General features: G+C 42.6%; 1 protein-coding gene across 1 annotated transcript in view; it reads left to right on the forward strand.

The window, feature by feature from the left end:
* Nucleotides 1-20584, forward strand: part of LOC137375713 (follistatin-related protein 5-like) — a 517934-nt gene that overhangs the window by 33467 nt on the left and 463883 nt on the right. The gene's annotated exons all lie outside the window — the stretch shown is intronic.

A 20584-nucleotide genomic window follows, 5' to 3' on the forward strand; every position in this document is an offset into this window, starting at 1 on the left:
AGTCTCTCTACAATTAAATACTAGTCTTCCTTTTGATTCTTCCTACCAAAGTGTATGACCTCACACTTTCCTACATTAAACTCCATCTGCCAGATTTTTACCCACTCACTCAACCTATCTATATCCCCTTGCAGATTCCTTATGTCCTCATCACAACATGCCCTCCCACCTATTTTTGTATTGTCAGCAATTTTGGATATATTACACTCTGCCCCCTCCTCCAAGTCATTAATATAGATAGTAAATAATTGAGGCCCTAGGACTGATCATTGTGGCACTCCACTAGTTACATCTTTCCAACCTGAAAAAGACCCATTAATCCTGACTCTCTGTCTTCTGTGAGTTAACGAATCCTCAATCCATGCTAATACATTACCCCCAATACCGTGAGCTCCTATCTTGTGCAATAATCTTTTATGTGGCACCTTATCGAATGCCTTCTGGAAATCTAAATGCACTACATCTATCGGTTCCCCTTTATCAACTCTGCTTGTTATATCCTCAAAGAACTCTAGCAAATTTGTCAAACATGATTTCCCTTTCACAAAACCATGTTGACTCTGTTTGATTGTGTTAAGCTTTTTTAAATGTCCTACTATTTCTTCCTTAATAATGGACTTCAGCATTTTCCCAATGACCAATGTTAGGCTGACTGGCCTATAGTTTCTTGCTTTTTGTCTCCCTCCCTTCTTGAACAGGGATGTCACATTAGCTGTTTTCCAATCCGCTGGGACCCTCCCGGAATCCAGGATGTTCTGGAATATTTCGACCAATGCCTTCACTATCTCTGCAGCCACTTCTTTTAAAACCCTTGGATGTAGGCCATCAGGTCCTGGCGACTTGTCTGCATTTAGTCCCATTAGTTTGTCAAATACTTTGTCCCTCATGATACAGGCTGTTACAAGATCTTACAAGGTAAGCGTGCAGGTGCAACAGGCAGTAAAAAAGGCAAATGTTATGTTGGCCTTCATAGCGAGAGGATTTGCGTACAGAAGCAGGGATGTCTTGCTGCAATTATACAGGGCCTTGGTGAGGCCACACCTGGAATATGGTGTGCAATTTTGGTCTCCTTATCAAAGGAAGGATGTTCTTGCTATAGAGGGAGTGCAGCGAAGGTTTACCAGACTGATTCCTGGGATGGCGGGACTGACGTATGAGGAGAGATTGAGTCGATTAGGATTATATTCTCTGGAGTTCAGAAGAGTGATGGGGGATCTCATAGAAACCTATAAAATTCCAACAGAACAGGGTAGATGCAGAAAGGATGTTCCTGATGGTGGGGGAGTCCAGAACCAGGGGTCATAGTCTAAGGATACGGGGTAAACCTTTCAGGACTGAGATGAGGAGAAATTTCTTCACCCAGAGAGTGGTGAGCCTGTGGAATTCGCTACCACAGAAAGCAGTTGAGGCCAAAACATTGTATGTTTTCAAGAAGGAGTTAGATATAGCCCTTGGGTTTAAAGGGATCAAAGGGCATGGGGTGAAAGACGGAACAGGCTACTGAGTTGGATGATCAGCCATGGTCATAATGAATGACGGAGCAGGCTCGAAGGGCCAAATGGCCTACTCCTGCTCCTATTTTCTATGTTTCTATGTTTCTATCTCCCCTCCCATTAGCTCCTTGCTTATCTGATATCTGTGGAATGTTTATAGTGTCCTCCACCGTGAAAACCGATGCAAAACATTGGTTTAAATTATCTGCCATTTCCCTGTCCCCTATTATCAATTCTCCAGTTGCATCCTCCAAAGGTCCCACGCTCACTTTAGCTATTCTGTTTTTATATACCCGTAGAAGCTCTTGCTATTTATTTTTATATTTCTTGCCAATTTGCTTTCATAATCAATTTTCTCCCTCTTTATTAGCTTTTTAGTCATCCGCTGCTGGCTCCTAAAAAAATTCCCAATCAACAGGGAGATATACCGGAACCATGAAGGGTTCCATGTTCTGAACGTGCAGTTGGTGTGCAACCACGCACAGACCATCATGTTGATGAATGCCTGCTTATATGGCAGCAGTCATGATGTTTTTATCCTGTGCCAATCAGCCATTCCTGCCACCTTCAAGCCACCATGTCAAACGAGAAGGTGGCTGCTCGGCGACAAGGGATGCCCAATGTACACGTGGCTAATGACACCCCTCTGCAACCCAATCACACATGGACAACGCTCCTCCAACAAAAGCCATGTTGTGACCAGGAACATTAAGGAGCAAATGATCTACGTTCACAGACAATGGTTCTGCTGCCTGAACAACTTGGAAAGAGCCATCCAGTACTCCAGAGCATGCCTTGTGATTCATGGTGGTCTGCTGCATCCTTCACAACCTGCCAATCATGAGGGCGTAGCTCAAGGCATCAGGTGTACGGCAACCACCTTGAAGGAGAAGGAGGTGAAAGAGGAGGAGGAGGGGCGGACACATCCAGGACAACATCACTCCAGACGGACTGTCCGTGAGCACCTCATTAGATTCCGGTTCTCATGAAGAAAATCCCCAGTTCAACATTGCTGCACAGTTCCTCACCTTTCTATCCCTCTGTTATGGACTGTCACAGCATCAAAATCCTGAAATAAAATACACCACAAACTAATCATTCCATGCCAACTTTATCCAATAATGATTCCAATTATACATACAATATACAGACAATACTCAACTGTCCACCCTTGTACTTTCCCTTAGTGGCTGTCTTTGTGTTCCTTTGTCTGTGTTGGTGCTCCTACCCAGTGGCTGCAGCATAGCTGGTGAAAGGCTGCTGACCTTCAGTGGAGGAGACTGCAGACGGCCTGGTAGGACAACCTTGAGCAGCTCTAGATCTTGGAGGCCCTGCTTCAGGCTGCACCACTTCAGCATGGGCAGCAGCGGTCTGGGCTGGCTGGCTGGGAGGCAACAGCAGGGGCACTGGCAAAGTGGCAGTCATGGGAGCATGAATGCTGTCATTCGGAGAGTGCACAGTGGGTTCGTGCACCACTGAGCCACTGCCATTGCTGGAGCACAGATTGCTGTACTGCTGTGTGACCCTGAAAATCATTTTGAGCACTGGTGTCTGCAGCCAAGATACCAGCAGTCTGAGCCTTCATGGCATTAAGCTGGGCTTGCATGGCAACAAACAGAGAACTCATGACTCCAGTTTAAGTTTCCACTGCAGCACTCAGACATTGCCTGGCTTCTGCCTGTGCTGCAATGGAAGCAGACACTCTTCAGTGTGAGATGTTAATGCAGCATCGTCAGCAAAGAGGAGTTCCCTGATGAGGACTTTCCGTACTTTGGTCTACGCTCTTAGACGGGCAAGGTTGAACAACCTGCCACCTGATCTTGCATGGAGGAAAATTCCTTCTTCTGAAGACTTGATCGCATGTGAGAGCAGCAGGGAGAAGAAAATCCCAAACAGTGTGGGTGCGAGAACACAGCCCTGTTTCACGCCACTCAGGAAAGGAAAGGGGTCTGATGAGGCTGAATTGTGCCTTTCATATTGTCATGGAATGAGGTGATGATACTTAGTAGCTTTGGTGGACATCCGATCTACTAAGTATCATCTTTGCTGACAATGCTGCATTAACATCTCACACTGAAGAGTGTCTGCAGAATCTCATCGACAGGTTTACAACTGCCTGCAACGAATTTGGCCTAACCATCAGCCTCAAGAAAATGAACATCATGGGACAGGACGTCAGAAACGCTCCATCCATCAATATTGGCGACCATGCTCTGGAAGTGGTTCAAGAGGTCACCTACCTAGGCTCAACTATCACCAGTAACCTGTCTCTCGATGCAGAAATCAACAAGCACATGGGAATGTGTTATGTCCAGACTGGCCAAGAGAGTGTGAGAAAATGGCGCACTGACACGGAACACAAAAGTCTGAGTGTATCAAGCCTGTGTCCTCAGTACCTTGCTCTACGGCAGCGAGGCCTGGACAACGCATGTCAGCCAAGAGCGACGTCTCAATTCATTCCATCTTCGCTGCCTCCAGAGAATCCTTGGCATCAGGTGGCAGGACTGTACCTCCAACACAGAAGTCCTCGAGGCTGCCAACATCCCCAGCTTATACACCCTACTGAGTCAGCGGCGCTTGAGATGGCTTGGCCATGTGAGCCGCATGGAAGATGGCAGAATCCCCAAGGACACATTGTACAGCGAGCTCGCCACTGGTATCAGACCCACCGGCCGTCCATGTCTCCACTTTAAAGACGTCAGCAAACGAGACATGAAGTCCTGTGACATTGATCACAAGTCGTGGGAGTCAGTTGCCAGCGATCGCCAGAGCTGGCGGGCAGCCATAAAGGCAGGGTTAAAGTGTGGCGAGTCGAAGAGACTTAGCAGTTGGCAGGAAAAAAGACAGAAGCGCAAGGGGAGAGCCAACTGTGTAACAGCCCTGACAACCAATTTTATCTGCATCACCTGTGGAAGAGTCTGTCACTTGACCTTTGTAGCCACTCCAGGCGCTGCTCCACAAACCACTGACCACCTCCAGGCGCTTACCCATTGTCTCCCGAGACAAGGAGGCCAAAGAAGAAGAAGAAGAAGAAGCAATGGAAGCGGCGGCATCAACCATCAGGTGCTGCAGCATGGCTAGGTCTGCAGGTGCTATCATGGAGTTGGCCACCACTTCCACACTGGAAAGGATGACGCCAAGCTCTATGCGAAGCTTTGTGCTAATTTGGAGCTGGACTCCTCCATGCTCCTTGACAATGACTGCAAGATCTCTGGCAGGCCTGTTATTGCACCAAGCATCTCTGTGTACATTCCCATCAGCCTTTTCCTGTGCCCTGTCCCATTGAACCCATCAGCACCCTCGCCTTCCTGGGAGCTGGCACATGGGCTATTCCTTCCCCCAGCCTTGCTGCAATCCGCTTGTGCCCAGTGACTCTCCGCGTACAGATTGAGTATCTGTGCTGGTGGCAGTGCTTGTTCCTCAGAGGTGTGTTCTTCTTCTCACCCTTCGTCAGGCTGCAATATCTGATCATCTTGGGTATCTAAAAGCATATAGGCAGAAGGGGAGGGTTAGGATGAGGGAAGGGGGTGTGGGTGCAAAGCAAGTGGCTCATCACCACCATCTCAAGGGCAATAAGGGATGGGCAATTAATGCTGTCCTTGCCAGTGACACATTCCATGAGCAAATAAAAAAAGTGGTGCGTACTCACACCATTTGCAGCTAGTACTTCATGCCAGATTGCAGGATGAGTGTGAAGTGGGATTTGAGAAGGTGCAAAAAGCAGGAACATACCATCATCCTGGATGATTTCAATGACGCCAATTGCAACGGCCTCAGTGACTGTTGTGCCAGCAGTTCGGAACACCGTCTCCCCCAAGGGGCTGTGGACATGCAACCATGGTGCTTTTCTGTAGCCGCCTATGATGTACCACCTTGACCTGCAGGAGGGCGGGAAGAGTGTCAGTGAGTGTGTTGCAATATGTTAGGTTGATGTGCTTATCATAGCTGGAAATATGTGGAAGCTGTGAAATCTAGGTCTGAGGCTTGCAGCAGTGGCAAGCGTGTAAGGGTGAGGTGGAGCATATGCATGTTAGGCATGAGTCCTGATTGTTAAGAGTTTAGTTTAGTTTAGTTTAGAGATACAGCACTGAAACAGGCCCTTCGGCCCACCGAGTCTGTGCCGACCATCAAGTTGTTGGGGGTGGGTGCATTGAGCAGTATGTGAGGTTGGTGCTGTGGGTAGCAGATGGCATTTGAAGACTTGACCACTTGTCTGAGGTGATTGAACTTTTTCCTGAAGTGATTTATGACTTTAACCCCTTATAGGGACTAAACCAAATTAAGCATACATCCCTATGAATCTCCTTTAATTAAGTTCAAGCCAGACAAATTCTTATAGACACTTATTTGGGTCTAAAGAACTGAACTAGTCTTCCCTCAATGAAAGAAAGCTAACAGAGTATATTACCATCTTTCGGATTGCCTATTTTGTAATAATTATGGCTAAGTCATAAATATCCCAGATATTATAAGGGTTTGGGAAACTCTCTTCAATATGTATCTCTCCACTTAAAGAGACACAGAGAGGGGGTTCTTGTAGCATTCTGTATACAACTACATGAGATGATTTATTAACTTTTATATACTTATTAAAGAATTGAACATGCAGTACACTATTAAGTGGCTAAGTATACCACAAAGATTACTAAGAGATGTAACACATAATCTTATTTCGAAAATAGAATTCAAAAGTTTAACCTTGATAATGTTACAGCAAAATATCTTCGAATATCCATCAAAATTTAAAGTAAACTTTTACCTTAAATTCCTCGAGTAAGCCATAGGTTGAGAAGCATTCATGAGGAATCCACTACTTCTGGTTTCTGGTTTCAAAACTCTCATGTTTATACTGTTTCTAAGCTAACATCTGACCTTTTAGCATATAGGTGTTACCTTTCTGTGTGTGTTTTTCCTGCTTTCAAGATCCATATATGGTAATATCATTAGCCACCATCCCCACTTATCTTATTTGCTGGAAATGCCATTGTCTTGAAGTTGTGAGCTTTTATCAGGTCAAAATGTTTATAATTGTGTTTACTTGGCATCTGTTTCTGTAAGTACCATTTCATTTTATTATTTTATCTGTAATTTTTTTTATGGTACCTTGAACTCTTTTGAGTCAGTCTGTCTGCATCACCAACACTATCAACTAATTAAGTTTATAGTTACCTCTTACTGACGTCACACAGGATGTTTCAATTTGTGTCATGTTCTAATTCCATTGTAACAGAAACCTTGAACGAGCTTGGAATTTTTAACTCTACCTTCTTAAAGGGAAATTTCAGTGAGTCTTGAAAACTGACCATTTATTCAATCTTTAATTCAAAAAGGTATAATATATTAATTATATCTAAATTCGACCTAATTAAGCCTATAATACCCATATGTTTCATCACATTCCGGCACCCCAGCCAGGTCTTTGGGACAGACTCTTTGTGTTGACCTCCATGGCTATCTGCTCCCATTCCCTTCTACGTGTATATCTGGAGGGCCTCCTGGTCCCCTGTGGAAATTTGACCATTCTGTTCCTCTCCACTCCCTCCACATTGGAGAATGTGGGAGCCCTCTCTCTGGCCTGCTGCTTCATTGCTCCTCTTTCTTCCTTTGAGAAACTCTTCCACAGCCACTTCCAGCCCCTGCTGCAATTAGAAGGCACCTTTAGGAGGTGCAGGCTGGCTTTAAGAAGTGTAAGCTAGCTTAAATTGGTGATAGCCTCACACAAACTTGGCCCCCCTGCTGAGCATGCAGCCACTTAATAGCACATTTAATGCTGTGCTGTGTATCACAGTGGTGATGACGGGCATGCTGCCTGCAACACTTCCATCAGATGTGGAGTAATCACGCATTGTGATACCCGCGCCTGCTAACAGGCCTAACCTGATTTTTAGCCCTAAATATAGAAATATGGCCAGAATGTATGACTTTAAAATGGGGACTGAATCATGCCTAGCTATTGGCTATGCAGTGAGAAGAGTTATTGGCAGTAAATTAAAATATTAAGTTTTCAGCCTTGGCTTAGTGTTAGAATACTTGCCTCCAAGTCAGAAGCAGCACTCCAGATGCTTGAGCACATAATTCAGTATTAACAAGTGCTGCACTGTCAGATGGGATTTAAACCAAAATTTTGCTGGCCCTCTCAAATGGTCTTGAACATAGGAACTTAGAAATTGTTCAATAAAAAGGTTGATCTAGTTTGTCTATCATAGTATAGACTGGGAAAATAATATTGCCCTAATATAGACTTGGAAAATACTCATGTAAAAGGGGATGCATTTCCGAAATGTGCAAAAGAGAATTTTCTTCATTAGTATGTTTCAGGCCGAGCAAGGAAGGAAGCAGTACTGCTGGATCTGGTTCTGGGGGGAAAAAATGGGGTAAGTGGAGCATGTTTCAATGGAGAGCATTTGGGAAACAGTGATCATAATTTCATTAGGTTGAGTGTAGTTATGGAAAAGGACAAGACACAATCAAATGTGATAATCCTCATTAGGACAGCTAATTTCAGTGAATTGAAAGGGGATCTGGTCCTGGTGGATTGAAATCAAAGATTGGAAGGTAAAACAATCAATGAGCAATGGGAGACCTTCAAAGAGGAGATAGTTTGGGTACAGACTAGATACGTTCCCAGGAGGGGTAAAAGAAGGAAATCCAAAGCTGGAGCTCCCTGAATGACTAAAGACCTTTTATAAGTGTTTACAAAGAAAAGGGCAGTCAAAGGAAGATTGTGGTTGATCAGGGACCAAAAAGGATTTTTTTAGTAGAGGCAGAGGGAATGGCTGATCTACTAAGTTAGTACTTTGTATCTGTCTTCAGCAAAGAAGAGGATGCTATCAATGTCACAGTAAAGGAAAAAGTTGTAAAGAAATTGGATAGAATAAAAATAAAGAGGATGGACTTAAAAGGTTGACTTTGCTCAAAGTAGAAAAGTCACCCTGTCTGGATGGGCTGCATCCTAAGATACTGAGGGAAGTAAAGGTTGAGATACGGAGGCTCTGACCACCAATCTTCCAATCCTCCTTAGATATGGGAGCAGTGCCAAAGGACTGCAGATTGCAAGTCACAACAATTTCCCGTGTAAAAAAAAAACTCTACTCATCTTTGGTTCTTTTTCCAGTTACCATAAATCTGTGTCCTCTGATTACTGAACTTGCTGTCACTGGAAGCAGCCTCCTTATTTACTCTACCAAAACCATTCATGATTCTGAGCAACATTATCAAATCTTCTCTGTTGTAAGGAGAACACCTCAACTTTCTAGTCTTTCCACATAACTGCAGTCCTATGTCCCTGTTACCATTCTGATAAATCTCCTCTGCACCATTTCTAAGGCTTCGACATCCTTCCTAAGGTGTGGCATCCAGAATTGGACGTAATGCTCCAGCATAACTACCTTACTTTTGTACTCTATGCTTCTGTTTATAAAGTCAGGGATTTCATATGCTTTTTGAACAGACTTCTCAACTTGTCCTGCCACCTTCAAAGATTTGTATACATACACCCCCAGGTTCTTGTACCCCCTTTAAAATTATACCAGTTAGTTTATATTGTCTCTTTTCATTCTTCTTACCAAATTGCATCACTTTACACTTCTTTGCATTAAATTTCATCTGCCATGTGTGTGGCCATTACACCAGTCTATGTCCTCGTGAAGTCCTGCATTGGATTTGTGATTAGTTGTGTGACAAAAACAAATATTAAAACTTGAAAAGGACTGGTGTTATCAGTGTGGAATGGACATTCCTTACCTAAAGGAGTACATTGTGTCACTAATTTAAGGATTCAGATGTTAAAGAGACCATCAGCTGTAGCAAAGCAACTGGAAAGACATTTCTGGAAATACACACCTTTGTCAAATACACTGTAAAAATCTTGTCTTTTCTTCATTACCTGTAGCAAGCTGATTCTGCCGCAGTGCAGGTTTAATATAGGTCAGATTCAATATCAGTAACAAATGTGGAAAGCATTTAATCAAAATGAAAAATATTCTTCACTCAGTGAAAATCTGAGGTTATAATTTTCACAGTATTCCTTTGGAGGATTCAATTTTCTTTTAGTTTCCCAACAAACTTGTGCTATTACTGATGTGTAAATGGCACTGCAGGAGTTTGGGATATTACACTTTGTTCTTAATTGAACACCTAAAGGTCAGTGACAACACATAGTTGAATAGCCCACTTTACTCAAATATTCCAATAACAACAATTTAGCATTTGTCTCAGACCTTTATAATGTAGAAAAAGTCCCAAGGCACTTCACAGAAGTGTAATCAGAGGGGAGAACGTGGACACAGAAGCAAATAATGATATATTAGCAGGTGTGCCCAAAAGCTTGGTAAAAGAGGTAGATAAAAATTCTTCTCATCTCCCCTCTGGTTCTATTGCCAATCATCTTAAATCTGTGTCCTCTGGTTACCGACTGTCCTACCAGTGGAAACAATTTCTCCTTATTTATTCTTTAGCTCTTAATGGCTCAACCTGGGACAATGGCTGGCAAGGGATGGAATTGGTGAGTAAAGAACAGAGTTTGTGGCAGAGACAGAAAATGACAGCCATATTGCTCACAGTAATAAAAAATCATGGGGAAGACCTGCCTGTCTGCCTTCTGGGGCCTTATGTTTCAAGACTGTAATCCCTCCTGATGCAATTAAATTGAAGAGACGTATTTGGCGAGGTGCTTTGAATTTCAATATTCCCTGTTGAAATTTTGTACGAGACTCTATACCTTGTGCTTAAAACATGAGTTATCTTAGGCACCTGAGAGTTCCTTGACTTGTCAACGCCTTTATAAAATGGCAATCTTACAGATGGTCTGAACAAGCTGCTATGTACACAGTAGAGAATAAAAGATGGCAAGGAGCGTTACTAGGCTGTAACGAGGTAGAAGGTTCAAACTGAATTGTAAATTATGGAGCAAAGCTCAAACAGTTTACACAGGTATCCAAATATGTGACAACCTGCAGAACACACTGTTTTGACAGTTTTCTGGTAATATAAACAAAATTAATTTTTAAGCTTTTTGTTGGTTTACAATAATCACCCATGTTTAGAAAGCTTTTCTTTACATGTGGCTTTAAGCTACGTAACAGGAAGGAAGGTGTTTACAGTATTATGATACTAGAGCAGCAATTTAACGGGATCAGTGTGTGTATATTATAGATCGGGAAATGCACAAGCCACCACCTTAAAACAGTGTTGATTGAGAGAAATCCATTTTCACATAGAAGAAAATTACCAAACACCAACCAGCACCTGCCACAAAATGAACCAATTACCACTTCTAAAATTAATAGCTCACCACAAATACACACACAACCTATCCCTCTCTAACAACCCTTTCTCCAGCAAGCGTGCTTAAGAATGTATTATAGAAAAATATTTGAGTGCTAATGCACTGCAGCAGGAATTGGTAAGGTGTGGGTGTGCGTGCCTGCAATTCACCATGCAGCAAGTTTTTGATCTTGGCTAGATTTCAAACTGAGGCTAAGCTCCTCAACAAAGGGAGAGACTCAGAGTTGAAGAGGGAGCTAGCCATTTACACGGCAGCATTGGCAAAAGCCTGACAAAATGTCATCTGCCTTCCTTTAAAAAAAAATGATTACAGCATTGATTGCTTTAGTGCTGATCACAATTAGTGACATTTATCATGAAGGTAAAATAAAAAGGCACTCCTTTAGAAATGCGCTTTATTGCAGTATGTAAAATTGAACACAATTAAATTTTGATTTATTGTTCCATGCATTAGTTGTAAATGAATCATGTTAGTCCTGTTAAATATGAAAGCTCTGTCATCATGCTTTCCTCCTGCTATCTAAATTGCTAATAAAGGGGCCATTCTGGAGTGATTAAGGCAAAGCATATACTTGTTGTAAAATATATCTGTTATTACTGTTATTTGAGGATGCAGATAAGATTAGAATTAGTGGCATGGATGAATTGTTCATGTATATTCTACTTGTGTAATTATAATTTCTGTGCAGGCTTAGTATACATATTGGAGTTAATGTTTCCATTTATCGCTAGGTGAGAAATCAGCAATAGCTCAGCAGGCTGCATTTTGCATGACGCCACATTTTCTATTCTCTTGACTTTAATGGAAAAGAAAATTTTCTTTTCTCTTGACTTTAATGGAAAAGAAAATCGGGAAGGATGCAGAACCAGCAGCTAATTCACTACCACTCATCTTTCACCCAGTGCATAAGTTAAAATGATTTTATTGATTTCATTGATGAGTTTCTGGATTCTTAGATTATTCCTTGTCAACTTTTACCTACAAATGGACAGACGTATCCGACTTCCCAGGATCTTTGTTTCTGGGGATCTTGAAAGTTAGTTCTGGGTGCTTTGTTCAACTTTACATGAAGGTAGTATGTGGAGCCAAAAGGAAATTACACGAGTGATGGTCATAGTTAGGCATGTGGTCGGTCAGCTAGTAGGTTCCCAGCTCACCGATTAACATTCTTTGTTTGTCCAGCCTCTTCCATTTTTAAATTGATCTCATCCTTCCAGTCTCCTCTGTCTCACTTACCTCTTTGCATCCCAGCTGCAACACTTTTCTGTTGAGACAATGAGACCTACAGTACCAGCCTGTTCTAATTTAAAGCTAGTGGTTCCAAGACTTCCTGGCTTTGCTACCCTTGCCTACTGTTACAGTGCAATATTTTTTCTTATAAAGCATCTGAAACTATCTAAAAAGCTAACTTCATTTCATGCATTATTTTTTAAAATATATGTAAAGGTTGAAAAGTGTCCAGAATTTAATGGTGAGGTGGTGGCCCCACCAACCGACTGAAATGTCAGGGGAGAGCGCTTCTCCACAGGCCTGAAACCACACTGCTATTTTGTGTGACCCAGGCCCCTAATTGGTTTCAGTCGGGGCTTCTGCTCTTCTGAGGCAAGATGTCCCACCTCTAAGAGCTGCTGGTCAATAAGAGGGACGGCAGCTCTTCAATCACAGCAGTGCCACCAGGAGCACCCAGCAAGAAGAGGATGATAAGCGCCAGCCTCCAAAAAGATAGGTAAGGGTCGGGCCTTGCTGGGCACAATTGGCTAAGCCCCAGTCTGGTGGTAGGTGGGATGCGCGGAGTCTATGACCGGGGGTGGGGGGTTGTTTTTTGAAGGGGGTTGACGGCCCGTGCTGCTGGGGGCCCTCCGTGAGGTACAGGATGTGCAATCAGGTGAGCCCCCATCCCAGCCTGCAAGGAGGCCGCCAGGTATTACTAGGCGGCCTCCTCGGGTTCTGAAGTAGCTCCCTGTGCTGGTAAAATACCAGTGGTGATGTGAAGAGGCCCTTAAGTGGCAATTAATTAGCCATGTAAGGGATTCAATTGGCCTGGGGCAGGTGAGCCATTTGCCACCTTCTACGCCACTGGTAAAATAGCAGCAGGGGCAGGTAGGTGACAGACATGGCATCCCCCACCTCCCACAGGATTTTACGAACCCGACCCTGGTTCCTAGCCCGCTCTTGGGGAGTGGTGGGGTGTGTTAAATTCCAGCCTCTGTTTGGAAATCTCTTGCTGCGTCTATGGATAGCAGTTTAAAAAGACTTAAAAATGTTTTACCAGATAGTTGTAGGATTGCCACTGTATAGTTAATTGTAAATTAATTACATTTATTTCACTTGAGCACATACAAAGATACCGAATTTTTAATCTCCCATGGGGGCGAGGTTGGAGAGTGGAGGCACACTCTGAAAATAATGCTCTCGGATGGCATGTCACTTTTCTGACCCCTTCGTGCCATGCTGTAATTTTTAAAGGGAGGGCAGTGGTTTTGTGGCGGTGGTGGTGGGGGGGGGGGGGGTTGGGTGGCAGCAGCAACTTGCATGCCTCCAATTAACTTGCAGTTAAGCTGATTGATGAGATCGTTAACATGCTAGATAGGGACAGAATCAAATTTTCAAAGGTACTAACAGGTAGAGCAAACGGTCTGGGACACATTAGTGCACAGCTGTCGGGAGTACAGTGGCGAGCTGTGTAAAATCTTGTGTTAAAAAAGGATAGTCAAACTGAGGTGCTGATGCTGTGGCACAAAGTTGTCATTGCTTGAGCACAGTGGTTTGAGTACTTGAAGCGTGAGCGTTTGGGCACTTGTGTGTGGGCCATAAGGCTGCTGGCTCACTGCTCTCCTTTCTGCTCCATTCCTCCAGTAATGGCTGCCATTTGCCTTTTTAAAAGCACCATCCAGAACTAGTTCCCACCTCCTCCCCACACCCAGCACCTCTAATTGAGCCAATTTGGGCCTGTCCCTTTAAAAATCATGTCGCGTGACTGATGCTGATGCAGTGCAAGGTTGGGACCTAAAAATGATCTAACTGTTGGGTTCCCAAACCCAGATTAAAAATCCAGTCCTAAATGTCTCTTATTGAAACTGTGATGTGGTTGAATTAGGAGATGTATCCTTGTAATATTTAACTATGTAAATAAATGTAAGACTGAGTAAAGATTGGATCCAGTTCTATACTTTAGAAGGTGGTTTTCCAGAGTATAACATGGTATCAGAGAATGGTTGCTTAAAGGTGAAGGTTGGAAGCTAAAAAGAAAATTCAAACAGAAAATTCTGATCCAAGGAGCCATTGTGAGAAATGGCAGAGAGCAAGTGTAAATTGTTGGGGTATGATAATGCTCCAATGTTCTTGGAGTCTGAACCATATGACCAGTGGAAGAATGAAGTGAATATGTGGGCACGGGTCATGTCCCTACTATTAACAACCTCAGTGAGATCATTATTGTTAAAACATGAGATATGAACTTCACAGACCAATTTAAAGAATTACGCGACAAGATTTCATGTTTTAAGACTTTTACTATGACTCCTAAACTAAAGATCAACATTAACTAAACAGTACTTATCTAAAACACTAAACTTTCATTTATTAAAATACTTGAGAACTGTACACCACATTTATATGTTACACAATATCTTCATTGAAGCATTATCTTTGCAGTTAAAAGTCCCAAATTCCTCCCAGTTGCAATGGGTTGGATCTCCAGTCCTTCTCAAAGTCAATGTCCTTGTCGCTTACTTCTTCCGAATACTTTCGACCTGGACTTCCATGAATAAGGCGATCTTTGGTGACCCCGTGTACTGAGAACAGATGGTTTCTCTCTCTCTTCTCAGGATGCCACTGATGGTTTTTATCTTCCAGTCTTCCTAACAGCCTCCTGATTTCTGAAAGTCTGTTGAATCAAAAGTCAGTAGACATTTGTCTTTTACAGTATGCAGAATCCACAAGTCTGGCCATAGGATAACCACCTGGCACTTCCTTTATTTCCAGGTGTTAAAATTTTCAATTTGAGTTTATACCTTCAGAGTCCCTGACTCCCTGTTTATGATATGAGTCTTACAGAGTGAAGCCCATTGTTCTACAAGTGTCACAACCTTGCCTTCTGCTTTGAACAATGTCTTTGATCTGGGTTCCTCGTTCACATGGTAACCAGGATTCCCTGTTTTGTATGTAGGTAGAGTTGGTATGAGATCACATGTTTCCTCTGAATCGTTCCTACACGACATTAAAAATCACAGTTTTTAAAAGCATAATCATACCACAAAGTCCAGTGTTCGTAAGACCTACCAAAGAGGAAACATGGTAAGGCGTTGGTATTCTGACAAGGAGTAAAATCAGAAATAAAGTATCTTGTGAACTGAATGCTTGTCAGTTGGATACTGATAAAGGTTTGGATCTTCTATTAGAGTTCTTGGATGAAATTTACATGAAAGATGTGGTTGGTAGTAAGCACCACCCCTTATCGATGCCAGGTCCCTCATTCAGGCACTAAGGCATACAAAGCGGCGAAAACTAGTGGTAAGCCAGACGTTTTTTAGGAACCAGCAACGGATGACTAAAAAGCTAATAAAGAGGGAGAAAATTGAGTATGAAAGTAAATTGGCAAGACATATAAAAACAAACAACAAGAGCTTCTCTGGATATATAAAAAGAGAGTAGGTAAATTGAGCATGGGACCCTTGGAGGATGTGACTGGAGAATTGATAACGGGGAACAGGGAAATGGTAGGTAATTTAAACCAATATTTTGCATCGGTCTTCACGGTGGAGACACTATAAACATCCCACAGATATCAGATAAGCAAGGAGCGAATGCGAGGAAAGATCTTGTAACAGCCTCTATCATGAGGGACAAAATATTTGACAAACTAATGGGACAAAAGGCAGACAAGTTGTCAGGACCTGATGGCCTACATCCAAGGGTTTTAAAGGAAGTGGCTGCAGAGATAGTGGAGGCATTGGTCGAAATATTTCAGAGCTCACTGGATTCCAGGAGGGTCCCAGCGGATTGGAAAACCGCTAATGTGACGCCCCTGTTCAAGAAGGGAGGGAGACAAACAGCCGGTAACTGTAGGCTAGTCAGTCTAACATCGGTCATTGGGGAAATGCTAGAGTCCATTATAAAGGAAGAAATATCAAGGCATTTAGAAAAGCGTAACACAATCAAACAGAGTCAACATGGTTTTGTGAAAGGGAAATCATGTTTGACAAATTTTCTAGAATTCTTTGAGGATATTACAAGCAGAGTTGATAAAGGGGAACTGGTAGATGTAGTGTATTTAGATTTCCAGAAGACAATGGAAAAGGTGCCACATAAAAGATTATTGCACAAGATAGGAGCTCACGGTATTGGGGGTAATGTATTAAGAAATAGGAGCAGGTGTAGGCGAATCGGCCCCTCAAGTCTGCCCCGCCATTCAATAAGATCATTGCTGATCTGCCTCAGAGCTCAATTCTTTTTTCGTGTCAGCTGCTCATAGCCCTCAACTCCTCAATATTTCAAAAATCTATCTACCTCATCTTTAAATACTTTCAGTGATCTAGCCTCCACAACTCTCTGGGTTAGCGAATTCGAGACATTCAATACTCTCTGAGAGAAGAAATTAGCATGGATTGAGGATTGGTTAACTCACAGAAGGCAGAGAGTCGGGATTAATGGGTCTTTTTCAGCTTGGAAAGATGTAACTAGTGGAGTGCCACAAGGATCAGTCCTAGGGCCTCAATTATTTACTATCTATATTAATGACTTGGAGGAGGGGGCAGAGTGTAATATATCCAAATTTGCTGACAATACAAAAATAGGTGGGAGGGCATGTTGTGATGAGGACATAAGGAATCTGCAAGGGAATATAGATAGGTTGAGTGAGTGGGCAAAAACTTGGCAGATGGAGTTTAGGAAAGTGTGAGGTCATGCACTTTGGTAGGACGAATCAAAAGGAAGACTATTAATTAATTGGAGAGAGACTTCAAAAAAGTGCAACACAGAGGGATCTGGATGTTCCTGTGCATGAAACACAAAATGTTAGCAGGAAGGTGCAGCAAGTAATTAAAAAGGCAAATTGAATTTTGGCCTTTATTGCTGGGGGTTGGAGTTTAAAAATAGGGACGTCTTGATACAACTGTACAGGGTGTTGGTGAGGCCACACCTGGAGTACTGTGTACGGTTTTGGTCCCCATATTTAAGAAAGGATATACTGGCATTGGAGGCAGTTTAAAAGAGATTCATGAGGCTGATTTCTGGGATGAAGGGGTTGACTTATCAAGAACAGCTAAACAGGTTAGGCCTTTATTCACTGGAGTTTAGAAGAATGAGGGGTGATCTTATTGAAACGTACAAGATTCTGAAGGGGCTTGGCAGAGTAGATGTTGCAAAGATGTTTCCACTAGTGAGGGAATCTCAAACTAGGGGACATAGTTGCAGAATAAGGGGATACTCATTTAAAACTGAGATGCAAAGGAATTTCTTTTCTCAGAGGGTAGTGAATGTCTGGAATTCTCTAACCCAGACACTTGTGGAGGCTCGATTACTGAAAGAATTTAAAGAGAAGGTTGATAGATTTTTGAAATATCAAGGAGTTGAGGATTATGAGGAGCTGGCAGGAAAGAGGAGTTGAGGTCTGGGGCAGATCAATTTCTTATGTTATGTTTTAACGAGGTACACCCCCGCCGCCCCGGAGCCAGAAAGCAACACGCGCATGTTTGCTTGGTGGTGTTATGTCAATGTGCTTTGTTAAATGATAATTTTCTTTGGTCCACTGATGGGAAATCTGAATTTATTTTTTTTAAAGGCATTTTTAAAAAGACTAGCTAAAAGGATGACTTTACTGGCAGCTTAAGATGGCTACCTAATTTGCAACACTGTTTCCTACACTGCAATGCTTGTGAGAAGGGAGACAAAATGTCTGCTCATAACCCAGCAAGAACCAAAACTGTTCTTTTTAACAAGAGAGAAATACTGCTAACTACTGTGTTTGAATGACTGAGTGACTGTCATGTGACAAACCCCTCCCCATCTGTGGTTTTAACTCTGCAGCAGAGGGAGGACACGGACTCTGAAATGTGCAGACTTGAGTTGGGGTGAGGGGTCTCTCTCTTTCTCTCTCCAGTCCAGCTTGAAAGCTTTCAAATCCGGCCTGTTGACTGACCACCTTTGCATACTTCGGCTACAATCAGTAAACATGTTTGAGGAGATCATCCACATCACTATCTCCAAGAGACCAACCAAACCATTCGTCGACCTATTCAAACTAAAAGCCTCAGGACCACCGAATTCAACTAAAAGCCAGCCAAATCACCAAACCCCACTGTCTGTATACTTGTTTTTTAATGGACTCTAACTCAACCAATCTACCTTTCCCCACTCTGTAATCTGTTTGTGTGTGTGTAAACCTCCAGAATGTGTCTGTTTGTGTGAGTGAAAGTTGGCGTGTTGTTTATTATTTCATTAGTTCAGTTTAGGTACAATAAAGTTAATCTCTTCCTTTTATAACTCAAGAAAATCTATCTGATTAGTTCTTGTTATGATCAGGCCTGGTCTGGCCTACATGTGACTCCAGACCCACAGCAATGTGGTTGACTCTTAAAATGCCCTCTGAAATGGCCTAGGAAGCCACTCAGTTCAAGAGCAAATTTGGGATGGGCAATAAATGCTGGCCGAGCCAGTGACGCCCACATCCCACAAAACGAATAAAAAAAACTCCTCTGAATTCTCTCTTCTCCAAGGAGAACAGATCCAGCTTTTCCAACCTATCTACATAACTGAAGTTCCTCATCCCCAGAACCATTCTCGTGAATCTTTTCTGCACTCTCTCTAATGCCTTAACATCCTTCCGCAAATGTGATGCCTAGAACTGGATACAGTATTCCAGTCGAGGCCGAACCAGTATTTATACAGGTTTATCATAACTTCCTTGCTTTTGCACTCGATGCCCCGATTGATAAAGCTCAGGATCCCATATGCTTTATTCACCACTTTCTCAACCTTCAATGATTTATGCGCATATACCCCCAGGTCCTTCTCTCCTGCACTGCCTTTAGAATTGTATCCTTTAACCTATATTGACTCACCTCATTCTTCCTACCAAAATGAAATATTTCGTACTTCTCTGCATTAAGTTTCATTTGTCACTTGCCTGCTCGTTCCACAGTCTGTCTATGGTCCTCTTGAAGTTTATCACTATCCTCCTCACAGCTCACAACACTTCCAAGTTTTGTGTCATCTGCAAATTTTCAATTTGTGCCCTGTACACCCAAGTCAATGCCATTAATATATATCAAGAAAAGCATGGGTCACAAAACTGACCCCTGGGGAACCCCACCTTCCTCCAGTCCAAAAACCAACTGTTCACAACTACTTTCTGTTTCCTGTCACTCAGCCAATTTCGTATCAATGTTGCTACTGACCCTTTTATTCCAAACGTGGTAAATTTGCTGACAAGCCTGTTATGCGGCACTTTATCAAATGCCTTTTGGAAGTCCATGTACATCACATCAACCACATTTTTCTTGTCAATCCTCTTTATTACCTCATCAAAAAACTCAAGCAAGTTAGCTAAACATCATTTGCTCTTTGCAAATCCAAGCTGGCTTTCTTTAATTAATCCACATTTGTCCAAGTGACTATTAATTTTGCCCTGAATTATCCTTTCTAAAAGCTTTCCCACCACCAAAGTTAAACTGTCTGGCCTGTAGTTGCTGGACTTATCCTTGCAGCCTTTTTTGAACAAGGATGTTGCATCTGAAATTTTCCAGTCCTCTGGCATCACTCCCTGTATCTAAGGAAGATTGGAAGATTATGGCCAGTGCCTCCGCAAGTTCCACCCTTACTTCCCTCAGCATCCTTGAATGCATCTCATCCGCTCCTGGTGCCTTATCAACTTTAAGTAGAGCCTATCTAATACCTCCTCTTTATCAATTTTTAGCCCAACCGGCGTCTCAACTACCTCCTCTTTCACCATGACTTGGGCAGCATCTTCTTCTTTAGTAAAGCCTATTGGCCTATGGACGTAAACCAAATTGCCTTCTGTGCTGTGTAATAGTCCTCCCTGTTCTAGAAGGTTCTACAATTAGTTCCATTTGTTCTGCACATTTGAATGCTTTACATGTAGGGAAATGGGCTTTCATCACATCTGAGGTCTCAGACAAATTTTGGAGAGCTCTGAGGCATCATATAAGAGCATCCAAGACAGAATTTAATTGAGGAGATTTTGTGTATTATAAAAGAGAGGATCAGAGGGAATGGAAAAGTGCTGGTATTTTAATAGGTCGTGATGGTAATATTATACTTATCAAACATGCCAATCAAATTGTTAACATTTATTATTCATGAATAGTCTGGATTAACTATAAATCTCGGACTCTGAGCAGCTGATAGAAGTAAACAAGGCACCTTGTACCTCAAATGTTCATGTGTTTTGTGATGAAGGTCCTGTGGAACAAAATACAGTGGATGAAAAGCTGAGTCGTGGTTATGTGAATGATTATGACGCACAGGACAGAGCTATCACATCCAAAGGCCAAATGTCCAGTGTGGGTACTCAGGTGACATATATTCCAATTGACGGATGCGCAGAAATAGCTGCTGGCAAACTTAAATATTGGTTGAAGGTTCAGAATCAGGGCCAAGAAGCAAGGTCCCTGGACTTGTAAAATGAGGGTCAAAGAGCAGAGAGTACGAAAGCAAGTTCTGATAATGGGTCCGGAAGTGACTCTTACATCAGAAAGCAATCACATACCAGAAAAAGCACCTCCGGTAGTGCGAGAGGGAGATCTCACAGTAATAGTCCTTACAGACTTAAAAGTGCAATTAGAGG

This window comes from Heterodontus francisci, chromosome 12 (assembly GCF_036365525.1).
Source record: "Heterodontus francisci isolate sHetFra1 chromosome 12, sHetFra1.hap1, whole genome shotgun sequence".
Taxonomy (NCBI): domain Eukaryota; kingdom Metazoa; phylum Chordata; class Chondrichthyes; order Heterodontiformes; family Heterodontidae; genus Heterodontus; species Heterodontus francisci.